The following is a 17,038-nucleotide window of genomic DNA, read 5'->3' on the forward strand; positions in this document are numbered from 1 at the left end:
ACCCAATTTGAATTGAAACTAGTAATGTTTCAAATGCTGCAAATGGTGGGCCAATTTAGTGAAATCCACATCTCCACCTTTGATTGTTTATGGAGGTGAGTGATTCATTCAAGATAGCCAGTGTGACTCGGGACGCACTAAGGTTGAAGTTGTTTCAGTACTCGTTGTGAGATCGAGCACGAGCATGGCTCAATTCACTACCACCAAGTTCCATATCTACATGGCAAGAATTAGCAGAGAGATTTTTGGTTAAGTATTTCCCGCCTAGCAAAAATGCTAAGTTGAGGAACGAGATCACAATTTTCCAACAATTGGATGACGAGTCTTTGTATGAGGCTTAGGAGTGATTTAAGGAGTTACTTCGTAAGTGTCCTCATCATGGGATTCCTCATTGTATCCAGTTGGAGACATTCTATAATGCTCTCAATGCACATACAAGATTGATGGTAGATGCTTCTGCGAATAGTGCAATTTTGTCTGAGTCTTATAATGAGGCTTATGAGATCATCGAGACAATCGTGAGTAATAACTACCAATGGCCAACAAATCGAACAGCTTCAGAAAGATGTGTAGTCGGAGTTCATGAAGTTGACGCCCTCACTTTGTTATCAGCTCAGGTATCGTCTATTTCCTCTATGTTAAAACAGTTTACTGCTAATAGTGCTAATAATTTTGCAACTCAGCCACCAAGTCCATTTGAAGTAGTTTCCTGTGTGTACTATGGGGAAAGTTATTCTTTTGAGAATTGTCCATCAAATCTCGAGTCAGTGTACTATATGGGGAACCAATATCAAAATAAGAGTGGACAAGGACTCCAGTCCAACTTCTACAATCCTTCATGGCGTAATCATTCTAACTTTTCTTGGAGTGACCAAGGAAATGGACTGAACAACAACTTCTTGCAGCATAGACCCAACCAATCTCAAGGGTTTAATCAACAAGCTCTAAAACCACCTTAATCTGAGGTATCAAACAACTTGGAGAACTTGTTAAAAGCATACATGGAAAAAAATGACGCTTTGATCCAAAGCCAAACAGCAACACTGAAAAATTTGGAAAACCAAATGGGTCTGTTAGCTACAGAGCTTTGTAATAGACCTAAGGAACCTTGCCGAGCGATACTAAGAATCCAAGAAATTTGGGTAAAGAAAATATCAAGACAGTGGCATTGCAAAATGGTAAAATTCTGGAACCCCGATTGATAGATGTTGAAGATAAGCCCATTGATAAGAATCAACCAGCTATTGAAATTCCTACACAAAAGGAATCAGAATCTATAAAAACTGACAAGGTAAATCTTAACTTAGTGGATTCAGATACTTTAACATCTTCTTTGGATATAGATTTACCTACTCAGAAGAGTTATCCAGTTTAACTAAAAGTTCCATCACCTCCATATCCGTAAAGATTGTAGCAACACAAGCAGAAACAGGAGGTGTAATTCAAGTTTGGATGTTCTGAAGTAGTTACACATCAATATTTCATTGGTGGAGGATTTAGAACAAATGCCGAATTATGTGAAGTTTATGAAGGATATACTATCCAAGAAGAAACGGTTGAGTGAGTATGAGACTGTCGCCTTGACAAAGTAGTATAGTACGTTCCTACAGAACAAACTACCACCAAAATTGAAAGACCCGAGAAGCTTTACTATACCCTGTAACATTGGTGAATCCTACAGTGGTTAAGCTTTGTGTGACTTAGGAGTGAGTAACAACTTGATGCCTAAGTCGATTTTCAAGATGCTAGGGATAGGTGAAGTAAGACCTACAACTGTGACACTTCAGCTAGCGGATCGATCTTAAGCATATCCAAAGGAAAGATCGAGGATGTTTTGGTAAGACTCAATAAATTTATTTTTCATGTTGATTTTATTGTCTTAGATTTTGAAGCAAATAAGAAAGTGTCGATCATCATTGGGAGACATTTCTTAGCCACAGAAAGAATGTTAATTGATGTACAGAAAGGTGAACTCACCATGTGAATTCAAGACAATCAGGCAACCTTTAACATTCTTAAAGCGATGAAATTTCTTGATCTAGCAGAAGAGTGTTCAGTTGTCGAAGAGATAGAAACCTTGGTTTCTATGGAAAGTAATTTTGAAGAAGATCCATTGGAGAAAGCCTTAGATCTTGACCCTTTGGAGGATGAAAAAGGTAAAGAAAACATGGCTTTGATGGAAGCCAATTCGAGGAATTTTATTCAATCCACACGGTTTGAACCATTGGAGTTAGAAGTCAGAGAATTTGTGCAACCCAAGTTATCAATTGAAGAGCCACCCAAACTCGAACTAAAGGTGTAATGCCTCAAATTTTGGGCCTAGAAGAATTAGGTCTTGAGCATGGGAACAGATAGGAGGCTGCACATAAATCTTTAGTCGTGCAAGAAAGTGACACAAAATTATATGTTTGCTACAGTGGTTAAGTGTACCGGGAAGTGTCTGAGAAGTCTTGGGTTCAAGCCTTAGCTTGTGCAAAAGTTTTGTTTTAATTGGATAAACCTTTGTCTCTAGTCAGTAGGCTTTTAAATAAATATGGTATTTTATGTCAGAAGAAGTCTACTGGCCTACGGGATAAGTGGCGTGCTATAGTTATCTGAGGTCTGAAGTTTGAGTCCTACTTTGATCAATGAGTGTTTTATTTTGCTGCTGATGTCGTTGAAGAGTTGTGTTTGACCGAAACACTATAGTGTTTATGTAAAATTTGAATTAAGTGGTTGAAGGAAGAGTGGGTGGTATGGAAGGTTTTAGGGAGGAAATTATGGGAATTTGAAGTGAGAGGAAGTGTTGGTGCCGAATTTTAATTCTAGGCACTCAAGAATTCAGCTTGGGGTTGGTATTTGCTCCTCATTCCAGTTTCTGTCAATTCTCTTTTGGTTCTTTTTTGCTTGGAGGATAAATATTGTTGGGTGTATTGTAACGCCCCAATTTTTAGGAATTCTGTGAGTGTTGGCAAATTTTAAATTTTAGTGTTCTGTCTACTTGGCATAGATTTAATCAGGTTAGTGGGTCTCTAGAAGGCCAAAGTTTAAGTTAAAATCTGGTAATTTTAGTTAATTTTAATTCTATAGAAAAAAGGGGTTCTGGTTAGCTGGGCTTTAAAGTACTAATTGGGTAAAATAAAACACAAGGAAGCCCGTGGTAAATTGGCTTGTGGCGTCACTTGGGGGCTTGAGAGGTGGCATGTGGATGACCAATGAGAGCTAAGGTTTGAGTCACAAGGTAAGCAAATTAGTGATATTATTTTTCATGTGCAGAAAAGGTAAGTAATAGAACCTAAGTGAAAGACTGTCAGGAGGAGTTTAAATTGCTCAAGGGATTGAGTAAGGAGGGGATAAGGGAGAGAATTTAGGAGCTGATTGGGGAGAGTAGTGATGGCCGAATAGTGGACTCTTGAGGAGCAAGAGTTGGCCGGCCAAGGGTTTCTTTTGAGGGGCAAAATTCGGCTAGGTTAAGTGGCAGTATAAATTCGGTATTAGGGGAAAAGTTGTGCCATTTGCTGACCATTCTCCTCTTCTTTCTTTTCTCCTCTCCTCTTCAACTTTTTCTTTTTCCTATTTTCCTCCAAAGCCGAATCTCTCTAACCACCTGTGCATCTCCATCTTTTGCTTCAAACATTTCTAAAACCTTCATAGCCAATGCAATAAAAAGCTGAAATCTCGAAACCCAAACTTTCTTCTGTGCCGATTTCTCCTAGCCAATTTTATTATCTTTTCCATCATTCTTGACCGATTCTCTAGTTCTCTAAACCTCAAGGTTCTGTCGAAAAGACCATAGCAAAACTCTCCTATTTCATCTTTCTTTACACAGCTTCAACAAAAGCCGAAAACCTCACTCTCTTAGGGACTTGGCAGAATAGTGAGATCACTGAAGGCTCGACTTTTGTTATCATTTGAGGGCTTAGATCCGCATCAGAATTGAGTAGAAATTAATTGGAATCATTGGCTGAAGGAACCGGTGAGGCTGCTGATCTAGGGCTTTGACAAGTGGACCAACGGGATCTAAGTCTAGTCGCAAACTTCAGCAAAGGTAGTTCGTGAGTGGATCTCGTCAACGAATCGTCATAAAACAGGTGTGTAACTGACACCCTTTCATAGTCTAGATCGGCAAAAGCCGAAAAGCTGAAATGCCAAAAATCGATATTTTGTAGATTTGCGAGTGTGCGAATGCTCGTGAGGTAAATTGATTAATGTTTTCAATAAGCTGCAATGTTTGGACAGCAAAGTGCATGATTTTCTGCCCTCGATATTTTTGGGCTTAATGGGCCAAAATTAGAATAAAGGGCCAACGGACCTAATTCGGTAAGAACCATCGATAAGTGATTCTGTTAGTACGTGAAAGGTAGGAGTGTGCATGAAAAACCCTAAAATAGATAAATTACTGAAATACCCTTTAAAAATGGAAAATTTACAATTTTACCCCTAGGAGATAAATTACCGAAATACCCCTAGGGTTAAATTGATCTAAATGCATGTTTGATTGTTGTTATTTCTCGCATACCATGTTGTTATCATCGATGCATGGGATGGGATATTGATGGAGGAAATCTTGAAAGTGGCTTTGTCCACATCTTGGAGGCTTTGCCTCAATTCTATGATAATCGAGCAACAAGGTCAAGAATCTGTGGAGTGTAGAAATTTGGGTGGGTTGAGCTATTCCCCATATGGAGTGTAGGGTGATGCACGGTGGAGTGTAGCGGTTGGTGGGTTGAGTAGTCTCCCAAATGGGCTTGCATATGTTTATTGATGTTGCATGTATTTTGAAATGGGCCTATGGGGCATACTGTTATCTAAATAAGGGCTAAGGCCCGTTTAATGTAATCTGAATAGGGCTCTGGCCCAGTATCACTGATATCTGAATGGGCTTAGGCCCAATGGGCTTGAGTGACTTGGGCTTTGGATGGGTTTCCTTACACTGAGTTTCCAAAGTCACCCTTCTTTAACCTTGCGGTGGGCCTTGATGTGGGTGTCTTGGAGCCGAGGGGATTGAGTGGCCATGGTGAACGCTTTTGGGTTTGAAAAAAAGACTAGTTTTCTTAAGCTATTTTTAATTACTATTTAATTTTTCGCTTGTAATAAGGTCATTTTAACTTTATTTTCTACTTTGATTTTCTGGGATTATATTATGTTAAATAACTTTAAATTGATGGATAATAATTCAAATGGGCTAGACTTAGGGCGCGATTTCAAAACGATGCTTGTTTTAAAATAACACGACGTCACGAATATTCGATTTATCAAAGATAACCACTCAAAGAAATTTCAATTTGTTATAACCAAGTGTGGCAATGGATGTGGGCATGTCTAGGATTGGGTCCAATCGAAGAGCTTGGTACTTAAGCAGCCTTCATGGCTCACCTCCTCTGTTACGGATACCTGCCTGGTGCCCAGCTTCCATTCACTTGGTTAGCTTAACAAAAGTCGACTTTTAAAACACAAAAAATGGAACATGGGTTTTTTTAACTTCAATGTAGCATGTCAGATTCGGCCATAACATCTGGGCCGGGTTTGGGGTGCTACATTTAGTGGTATCAGAGCCTGGGTTACAACAACTCGGCTGTGGATCGGGTCCGAAAAGGGGTTTTCAAAACTTTATGCCAAAAAGGGTATTTTTGAAAAAACCTGACTTTTGAAAATAAATTTTCTATTTAGAGGAGATAATCTCCGAACTTGTTTTTTTTTTTCAAATGTTTGAAAAATGGATTTCAAAAAGCCTAAATCTTTTGAGTTTATCTGAAAACTGATGAGGTGGCACACTGAATCCCCGACACCAAGGCTGTAAGTACCTTTCTGTTTTACATACTGAGTTGTACTGTAGTTAGTACTAAACCTTAGAGATAGTATTATAGATAATATAGCGTAAAGGCTAAGAAACTGAGACTGTAGGGTAAACGAAGCCCTAGGAAATCGAGACAGTAGCTAAACTGTGGTTACGCGAGAACAACTCTAAAACCTTATCTGTTCATAAGATATTCTGTAATAAACAGTGGAAACAGTAAACTAACTGCATAAAATTTGTAATCAGATAAATCGGTATGAGTACAAGAGCTACTCCGGGAAGAGGCCGTGGTCGAGGCCGAGGTAGTACTCAAGCTGGATCTTTGTCTTCTGAACACATACCTGCTGGGGTAGCACGATCACCACCGGTGGATGAGAATGGGCCGTATGATCGGGCCACGGGGGATGACGCTCTATCCCAGGCCATGTTAAGAGTTTTGGAAAGGGTGGCCGGAGCTAATATCGGGCCCATGAATAGGGGGTCCATTTCTGAGTGACTCCGGGCCAATGGAGTGGAGGTCTTTAAGGGTATATCTGGAGTAGCCCCAAATGTGGCTGAGTACTGGCTGGAAGCCACGGAGCGGATTATGGATGACCTGGACTGCACAGTGGAGCAAAAGTTAAAAGGGGCGGTGTCCTTGCTGTGAGACGAGGCATATCGGTGGTGGATCACTGTGAGAGAGGGTACCCCAGTTGAGAGGGTAATTTGGGAGTTGTTTAAGCAGTCCTTCAGGGCGAAGTATGTCAGAGCTAGCTATGTGGATGCACGAAGAAAGGAATTCCTGAACCTGACTCAAGGTGGTAAGACTGTTGATGAATATGAGGCAGAGTTTCTACGATTGAGCCGGTATGCTAGTGGTATTGTCTCTACCGAATACGAGTGCAGTGTTCGCTTTGAGGATGGCCTCAGGGATGAGCTAAGGGTGCTCATAGCTCAACAGAGAGAGCGCGATTTTGCTATACTGGTAGAAAAGGCTAAGATAGCCGAAGAGGTGAAGCAAGCTGAACGAAAAAACCGCGACAGGAATCGAAACTGGTTCAGGAGAGATGCTGGACCAACTGGTGCTGCAAACCGGAATGTTAAGAAAGCTAGGATGGAGGAACCAGTTCGAGCGGTTCCGGTGAACACTGTTAGACCACAAGCTTGTGGAGATTGTGGTAGAATGCATTTGGGGGAATGTTGGAAACATTCTGGGGCTTGTCTTCATTGTGGATCAAAGGAACATAAGATCAGGGATTGCCCTAGGAGGAGGCTAGCTCAGGCTCATGTGGTTGAACAAAAGACTGTGCAACCCGTCCAACCAGCGCGAGGTGGACCGCCGCCGCCGAGAGGTCATGGCCAAGGTCACAGTGGCAATGGCCATGGACGTGGGGCACTGGCGAAGTCTTATGCTAACACCGAGGCTCGTCGGCCACTTTGGTATATCTTGCTTCGTCATGCGAGAGGGTGACGAACGATGTCATAAGCGAATACGTTTTTATCTCTGATGTACCCTATACTACTCTGATAGATGTGCGGTCAACTCATTCATATGTAGCATGTGATATTTCTGGGGCAGTGGGTGTTCACTTTGAGGAGATTGTGTGTGGGGTAACTGTGATAAATCAATTAGGTCACTCAGTTAAAGTAGAGAAACTCTTTAGGGAGGTGCTTTTAGAGACTCAAGGTAGGATTTTCTGTAGAGACTTAATGGAGTTATCGTTCGAAGAATTCAATTTGATCTTAGGAATGGATTGGCTGACCAGGCATAGGGCAACACTGGATTGTGCAACTAGGAGGATGGTGTTAAGGACTATTAAGGATAATGAGGTAATAATTATTGGGGAATGAAGAGATTACTTGTCCAATGTGGTATCGACTTTAAGGGCTGAGAAACTGATGCGTAAGGGATGCGAGGCGTACTTGGCTTTTGTAAATCAAGTTGAAACTGGGGATCTAACTATGGATACCGTCAGGACTGTTAGGAATTCTGAGATGTTTTCCCAGGGAGCTTCCTGGATTGCCTCCAAATCGAGAAGTGGAGTTTGGAATCGATTTGTTGCCTGGAACAGCTCCAGTATCCATTGCACCCTATAGAATGGCACCGAAGGAGTTAGGGGAACTGAAAGCTCAAATCCAAGAGTTGTTAGATAGAGGCTTCATTAGACCTAGTGTGTCTCAATGGGGAGCACCGGTCCTGTTTGTGAAGAAAAAGGACAGGACAATGTGCATGTGCATCGATTACCGCCAGTTGAACAAACTGACGTTAAAGAACAAATACCCACTGCCAAGGATTGATGATTTATTTGACCAACTTAGAGGAGCTTCAGTATTTTCCAAGATTAACCTTCGATCTGGATACCATCAGTTAAGGGTAAAGGAAGTGGATATTCATAAGACAAAGATTCAGATCGGATATGGTCATTACGAGTTCCTGGTTATGCCGTTTGGGTTGACGAACGCACCTGCCGCTTTCATGGATCTAATGAATCGAGTGTTCCAACCTTACTTGGACCGATTCGTGGTAGTTTTCATCAATGATATTCTGGTATACTTGGAAACTGAAGAGAAACAGAAGGAGCATCTACGTATTATGCTGAAAGTGCTGAGAGAGAAGCAACTGTATGCAAAGTTTAGTAAGTGTGAATTTTGGTTGCAAGAAGTGGCTTTTCTAGGTCATGTGGTTTCTGCTGAAGGAATTAGAGTGGATCCTCCACCAAAATCGATGTCAATCCGGAGTTTTCGGGTTTGGCGAAGCTATTACGAAGGTTTGTAGAAGGATTTTCTCGATTCTTTGCACCATTGACGGCTGATTAAGGAAAGGGGTAACATTTATGCGGGTGAGAATCGAAAAAAGCTTTTGACCATTTGAAAAAGTATTGATCAAGTACCGGTGTTGATTCAACCGGATGCAGGAAGGACTTCATCGGTATGCATGATGCGTCGCATGTGGGGTTAGGATGTGTACTGATGTAAGAGGGTAAGGTGGTCGCTTATGTTTCACGACAGCTTAAGCCTCATGAAACAAACTACCCTACGAACGATTTAGAGCTAGCAGCAATAATCTTCGCGTTGAAAATCTGGAGACATTACTTATATGGAGAAAAGTGTATCATATACGCAGACCATAAGAGCCTAAAGTATCTGTTAACTCAGAAGGAGTTAAACCTTAGGCAACGAAGATGGGTAGAGTTGCTTAAGGATTACGATTGTTCGATTGAGTACCACCCAAGGAAGGCTAACATGGTGGCTGATGTGTTGAGTCGAAGGGTTGTTTCTGATTTGAGACCCTTGTTTGCACGTTTGAGTCTGTTTGACGATGGAAGTCTGTTAGCAGAATTGCAAGTGAGGCCTACTTGGACTGAGCAGATTAAAGAAAATTAGTTGAAGGATGATTCGTTGGTTCTTCGGTTTCAGCAAGTTGAAAAGGGTGAGAATGAGGATTTTGGACTGAATACTAAAGGAGTTTTATGCTTCCAAGGAAGAATTTGTGTTCCGAAGGACTCTAACTTGAGATAGACAATATTGAAGGAAGCTCATGGGGGACTTTGTGCCATGCATCCTGGAGGGAATAAGTTGTATCACAACTTGCGAGAACTGTACTGGTGGCCTGGGCTTAAACGAGAAGTAATGGAATTCGTGGGAAAATGTTTGGCATGCCAGCAAGTGAAAGCTGAGGATCAATTTCCTTTTGGAGTACTGCAACCGGTGAAAATTCTATTGTGGAAGTGGGAGAGAGTCACTATGGACTTTGTGAGTGGGCTACCTTTGACACCCACCAAGAAAGATTCTGTGTGGGTAGTGATGGATAGGTTAACAAAATCTGTCTATTTCATACCAGTTCGTACTGATTACTCCTTGCAAAAGTTGGCTAGGTTGTACGTGGCAGAGATAGTGCGACTACATGGAGTTCCAGTGTCGATTATTTCCAACCGAGACCCTAGGTTTACATCTCGATTCTGGAAGAAGTTGCAGGAGGCATTGGGTACACGCTTGGATTTCAGTACAGCCTTCCACCCACAAACAGATGGACAGTCGGAGAGGGTTATTCAGATTTTGAAGGATATGTTAAGGGGTTGTATCATCGATTTTCGTGGGAGTTGGAGGGACTACTTGCCATTGGCGGAGTTTGCATACAATAACGCTACCAAGCAAGTATTCAGATGGCTCCATATGAGGCACTTTATGGGCGGAGATGTCGTACGCCTACGTGTTGGACAGAGTTGGGTGAACGACGAGTGCTTGGGCCAGAGTTGGTGGCAGATACCGAGAGTAAGGTTAAGTTGTTAAGAGATCGATTAAAGGAGGCATCGATGAAGCGAAGTCATATCACGATCTAAAGCGCAAAGAGACGAGTTATTTGTTGGGGATATGGTTTTCTTAAAGGTTTCACCTTGGAAGAAGATCTTGAGATTCGGCAAGAAAGGCAAATTGAGTCCGCGGTTTATAGGGCCTTATCGGGTTCTTAAGCGAGTAGGGCCAGTAGCATATCAGTTAGAGTTACCACCAGAGTTGGACAGAATCCATGACATCTTTCATGTGTCTATGTTAAGACTATATCGATCGGATCCCTCACATGTTGTGCCAGTGGAGGAGATTGAAGTAAGGACTGATTTGACCTTTGAGAAAGAGCCCATACAAATTTTAGATTGAGAGGTTAAAGTTCTTAGAAGGAAGTCGGTTTCGTTGGTAAAAGTACTGTGGTGTAATCATGGAAGGGAAGAAGCTACTTGGGAATCAGAAGAGACTATGCATCAATAATACCCTCAGCTATTTGGATCAGGTAAATTTCGAGGCCGAAATTCTTTTCAAAGAGGGTAGAGTTGTAACGCCCCAATTTTCGGGAATTCTGTGAGCGTTGGAAAATTTTAAATTTTGGTGTTCTGTCTGCTTGGCGTAGATTTAATCAGGTTAGTGGGTCTCTAGAAGGCCCAAGTTTAAGTTAAAATCCGGTAATTTTAGTTAATTTTAATTCTATAAAAAAAGGGGTTCTAGTTAGCTGGGCTTTAAAGTATTAATTGGGTAAAATAAAACACAAGGAAGCCCGTGGTAAGTTGGCTTGTGGCGTCACTTGGGGGCTTGAGAGGTGGCGTGTGGATGACCAAGGAGAGTTAAGGTTCGAGTCTCAAGGTAAGCAAATTAGTGATATTAATTTTTATGTGCAGAAAAGGTAAGTAATAGAACCTAAGTGAAAGACAGTCAGGAAGAGTTTAAATTGCTCAAGGGATTGAGTAAGGAGGGGATAAGGGAGAGAATTTAGGAGCTGATTGGGGAGAGTAGTGATGGCCGAATAGTGGACTCTTGAGGAGCAAGAGTTGGCCGACCAAGGGATTCTTTTAGGGGGCAAAATTCGGCTAGGTTAAGTGCCAGTATAAATTCAGCATTAGGGGAAAAGTTGTGCCGTTTGCTGACCATTCTCCTCTTCTTTCTTTTCTCCTCTCCTCTTCAACTTTTTCTTTTTCTTGTTTTCCTCCATAGCCAAATCTCTCTAATCACCTGTGCATCTCCATATTTTGCTTCAAACGTTTCTAAAACCTTCATAGCCATCGCCATAAAAAGCCAAAATCCCGAAACCTATACTTTCTTCTGTGCCGATTTCTCCTAGCCAATTTTATTATCTTTTCCATCATTCTTGATCGATTCTCTAGTTCTCTAAACCTCAAGGTTCTGTCAACAAGACCATAGCAAAACTCTCCTATTTCATCTTTCTTTACACAGCTTCAACAAAATCCGAAAACCCCACTCTCTTAGGGACTTGGCCGAATAGTGAGATCACTGAAGGCTCAACTTTTGTTATCATTTGAGGGCTTAGATCGGCATCAGAATTGAGTAGAAATTAATTGGGATCGTTGGCCGAAGGAACCGGTGAGGCTGCTGATCAAGGGCTTGGCAGTGGAGCAACGGGATCTAAGTCCAGTCACAAACTTCAGCAAAGGTAGTTCGTGCATGGATCTCGTCAACAAATCGTCATAAAATAGGCGTGTAACTAACACCCTTTCTTAGTCTAGATTGGCAAAAGCCGGAACGTCGAAATGTCAAAAACTGGTATTTTGTAGATTTGCGAGTGTGCGAATGCTCGTGAGGTAAATTGATTAATGTTTTCGATAAGCTGCAATGTTTGGACTGTAAAGTGCATGATTTCTGTGCCCTCGATATTTTTGGGCTTAATGGGCCAAAATTGGAATAAAGGGCCAACGGGCCCAATTCGGTAAGAACCCTCGGTAAGTGATTCTGTTAGTACGTGAAAGGTAGGAGTGTGCATGAAAAACCCTAAAATAGATAAATTACTGAAATACCCTTTAAAAGTGGAAAATTTACAGTTTTACCCCTAGGAGATAAATTACCGAAATACCCCTAGGGTTAAATTGACCTAAATGCATGTTTGACTGTTGTTATTTATCGCATACCATGTTGTTATCATCGATGCATGGGACTGGGATATTGATGGAGGAAGTCTTGAAAGTGGCTCGTCCACATCTTGGAGGCTTTGCCTCAATTCTTCGTTAACTGAGCGGTAAAAGTCAAGAATCTGTGGAGTGTAGAATTGGGTGGGTTGAGCTATTCCCCATATGGAGTGTAGGGCTGGTACGGGTAGAGTGTAGTGGTTGGTGGGTTGAGTAGTCTCCCCAAATGGGCTTGCATATGTTTATTGATGTTGCATGTATTTTGAAATGGGCCTATGGGGCATACTGTTATCTAAATAAGGGGCTAAGGCCCAGTTTAATATAACCTGAACAGGGCTCTGGCCCAGTATCACTGTTATCTGAATGGGCTTAGGCCCAATGGGCTTGAGCTGACTTGGGCTTTGGATGGGGAGTTTCTAAACTCACCCCTTCTTTAACCTTGCAGGTGGGCCTTGATGTGGGTGTCTTGGAGCCGGAGGGGATTCAGAGTGGCCATGGTGAACGTTTTTGGGTTTGAAAAAGAGACTGGTTTTCTTAAGCTATTTTTAATTACTATTTAATTTTTGTGTTGTATTAAGGCCATTTTAACTTTATTTTCTACTTTGATTTTCTAGGATTATATTATGTTAAATAACTTTAAATTGATGGATAATAATTCAAATGGGCTAGACTTAGGGCGCGATCTCAAAACGATGCTTGTTTTAAAATAACACGACGTCACGAATATTCGATTTATCAAAGATAACCACTCAAAGAAATTTCAATTTTTTATAACCAAGTGTGGCAATGGATGTGGGCATGTCTAGGATTGGGTCCAATCGAAGAGCTTGGTACTTAAGCAGCCTTCATGGCTCACCTCCTCTGTTACGGATTCCTACCTGGTGCCCAGCTTCCATTCACTTGGTTAGCTTAACAAAAGTCAACTTTTAAAACACGAAAAAGGGAACATGGGTTTTTTTAACTTCAATGTGGCATGTCGGATTCGGCCATAATGTCTAGGCTGGGTTTGGGGTGCTACATGTATTCGGGTAATTTCTTTCTCTGTTTAATTTTGACCTTATTCTCCCTTTCGGCTATCGTTCTTCCCTTGATTAGCTAGTTCTCTTTTAGTCTACTTCTCCTTAGGCAAATGATTTTCTTCGTTCTATCTAGTGGCTAAACCTCCTTCTTCTATCCATTATGTGACAGCCTTAAGACGACCCTAGTCGGAATGTGGTTTCGGGACCACAAAACCGAGGCATAAAAATAATTTGATATTTATTTTGATGCCTATAATATGTGTTAACTCATGTGTGACATTTTGATGCTCTAATTTAGAGTTATAAATGTGAATTTCACTAGAAAGGACCTAGTAGAAAACTTTGAAAGTATGATGGGGAAATGTATGATGACTAATTAAAGCATGCATGCAAAACAATGGCCTTGCATGTCAAATACCCCCTTTTTTACAAGTGATGGCCGGCAATGACAAGGGAGTATGGGCTAAACATGTCATGAAACATGTTTTGTTGGTGCATTAGGGAAACAATAAACAAATAAGCATGGGTAGTAAAGAAAAAAAATGTGTGTGTGTGGTGAAACCCCCATTGCAGTACATGGAAGAAAAGAAAAGAAAAAATTTTGCTCATCCATTTCATTCTCTCTTGACCGAAAATACTAGAGGGAAGGAGGAATTTTGCTTCATGCTTGGGTTGGAAGAGGATTAGGAAGAGGTTTGGCTATATTTGCATCAAGATTAAGGTATGTTTGATGTTGTGCCATGAGATTCATGCATGTTTTTGGTTGTTAACTTGATGTTCCTATTAGCCCATGGTTCAAATCTTTGTTATATCATGGGGATGGTATTTGGCCAAGGTGGATTTTGAGTTAATGCCATTGCATGTTAAATATGAAGTTTGATGATGATACATGTAATGGTGGATTGAGGACTCTTAGATTTTCTTTGAGCATTTTTGAATGATATACTAAGTTCTTTGTGTAATCATGACCAAAATTATGGTGTTGTGATGTATTCAGCCATGGTGCATCCCCAAGTGTGATTTATGCTCTTTGCATGGAGAGTAAGATTTGTGTTTCGAAATCATGTTCATGTTTAGTTACAATCAACTTGAGATTCGGCTCTAGCATACATATATGTATATATGTTTGAGCATGATGTATTGGTATGACGTATATACTATCTTAAGGTATATACTTACTTATGATGATGTTTTGGTTATGAAGGAAATGATAGATGTGTATTGAGTTACAATATGGAAAGGTATTAGTTAGTAAAATGTATGCTATTTTTGTGTGGTAATAAGTGCATAAATGGCCTCAACATGGACATGCATATTCGGCCACATGAAGGGAAATTGGTGAGCATGTATTCGGTTAGAGGCAACCATATTGAAGCCTTATCTTGGCTTAGATTGTTGACTAAATGGGTAATAAGTGAGGATGGTTGCAGAATATACAAACATACATATGCATGTGTAATTGAATTATGAATGTTTAGCGAGATGGTTAAACTAGTTGATTTATTGATTAAGCTCAAGGAGTTAAAGAAGGAGAATCAAGCAAGGGAAAGGCGAAGGTCATCGAGTAGCCGACTTGGACTATTTTTACCCAACACAATGTAAGTCATTAAGCATATATTTGATATTGATTAAATGATTGTAATATCTATGCAATTGTGTTTAATGAGATGAAATATATACAAATGTATGTGTATGAAAAGATGATAATGTTGAACGTAATGAGAGGCAGTGAAATGTGTAGGAAGTTTGCTTGGCACTAAGTGTGCGAGAAATAGATGTGTACGGTGACAAGATTGGCACTTGAGTGTGCGAGCTTGTAATGTACGGCACTAAGTGTCGAGTTTAGACTATATGGCACTATGTGTGCGGGCTTGAATCATATGGCACTAAGTGTGCGTGATTGAGTATTAAGCACTATGTGTGCGAACTCTACACATATCTCCGATTGAACATTTATATGGAGGCGTGACTTTATCGAGATGAGTATGGACAGCGGAAAGAGTAAGTACCTTGAGTTCATGGCTAATAGATGCTATGTTCATGCTCGGGGTGGAGTTGGTAAGATTTAAATCTATGTGTTGATTTCAATTGCATTCCCATAAATAAGGTATCGTGGAATAGATGAAAGTTCATTTGATTGCATGATTGTTGCGGAAATGAAATGATGTATGGAAATTGCTTCAAATATCCTATTGAACAGTATATGAAATGTAAATGTATGACTTGGTATGAGATTGATCTGAAAGATCTAAGGAACTATGGTATAGTTCGGTATGGCTGGAACATTTGGCCTTGTTTCATTATTTCATTTTATGATAATTGTATTAATGGATGGTTGTGGAATGCTTATGACTTCTTGAGTTATAAACTCACTCGGTGTTTTCTTGTCACCCATTTTAGGTTCCTTGGGCTCGTCTCCTTTTGGGTGTTCAGAATCACAACGAAGTCATCACACCGTGAGCAATCTTTGGTATTGTCTTCTTAGTCGACTTAGGAGAACATTTGGCATGTTTGAGCTATTTTGTTTTGTTAAATTTTGGGTTGTAAACTTTAAGCCATGTGAAAATTGCCTATGTGGTCGTTTGAGTGGGATGCTAGAATCTATAGCCACGAGTCTTAGGAACCTTAATTTTGATAAGGTGGCCATAATTTGTGTCACGTATGATGGATGAGTAGTATGGCTAAGGAAGGATTCATGAAATTGGCATAGTCTACTGCAGTAACTGTTGCGGACAGCAGCAGTGATATGAGATCGAAAAATCACTAAAAATAGTAGAAGTGGAATTAATAGCTAAAAAAATTATGTACTCGAAGCTTGATGGGTCTATTTTCATATGGATGAAACAAAACGACCATATGAGCTGTATTTTAAGAGATATTAAAGTTCTCGTGAAACAGGGCCAGAACAGTTTCTGGATCCCCTGTTCCGACTTTGGAAAATCATTGTAAATTAACCAGAGATAATTAGGAGTCATGTCATATATGTCTAGATTCCACTATGAGTCTAGTTTCTATAGAAACAAACGGCATCAGTATTGAATCCCTGTACAGGGAGATATCCAATTTGTAACGCACAAAGGTCAGTGTAGTCAATCCCTGCAACAGGGGAGACTTTAACTAATAAACTGTACCAATTGGCTCAACGAAAAATTCTAGAAAAAAATCTGTAGATGGACATATGAGCCTAGTTTCAGGAAAAATTACAAAACTGATTTTCGAGTTGTAAAACTCAAGATATGATTTTTGAAGCGACTAGTACACAGATTAGCAGCTTGTCTGGGAAATTCTCAATAAGTGGTTTGAAGTCTGTTAACACCTCGTGTTCGACTCCGGCGACGGTCTCGGGTTCGGGGTGTTACACATTATATGGTTTCATCCCTTTTGCCGATTTTCTTCCTTCTCTCCTTTTCTCAATCAATTTTCCTCTTTGGTTAAATATCCCTTCTTCCCTCTCTTAATCGGTTTTCTCCTTAACCTATTGCTTCTTCTTCTTCTACCCTCACTGTGTCGACTTTTCCTTCATTGCTTTCTATCATTTCTGTGGTCATTCCTATTTGACGGTTTTGCATTTTGGTAAGTCTGACTTTCGATTTGGGTGCACGGTTGTTCTCTCTCTCTCTCTCTTTGCCATATTAGTCTTGCACCTAATATCTTCCTATGGTGCCGATTTCTGCTAGGGGTGTAATTGTTCTATTTTTACCTCTGTTATATTGTGTGCTTTTGGATTTCGTGTTGGGTGTAGGCCGATTGCTTCTTTCTCTTAATATTGGTTTTCGGTTTCAGTGATCTCTAAGGCCTAGTAATCAGTCTCTTGCAGCGGGTTAAGTGTGTGAGCCTCAATCAATCAAGCAAGACAAGCG

The 17,038-nt window shown here is 40.6% G+C and overlaps 1 non-coding gene across 1 annotated transcript; it reads right to left on the minus strand.

Moving 5' to 3' along the window:
* Nucleotides 1–278: 278 nt before the first annotated feature.
* LOC128283033 (small nucleolar RNA R71) lies at nt 279–385 on the minus strand. The gene has a single exon (XR_008273376.1). It is a non-coding gene; the product is annotated as a small nucleolar RNA R71 (small nucleolar RNA).
* Between the last annotated feature and the right edge of the window lie 16,653 nt (nt 386–17,038).

This window comes from Gossypium arboreum, chromosome 10 (assembly GCF_025698485.1).
Source record: "Gossypium arboreum isolate Shixiya-1 chromosome 10, ASM2569848v2, whole genome shotgun sequence".
Classification (NCBI taxonomy): domain Eukaryota; kingdom Viridiplantae; phylum Streptophyta; class Magnoliopsida; order Malvales; family Malvaceae; genus Gossypium; species Gossypium arboreum.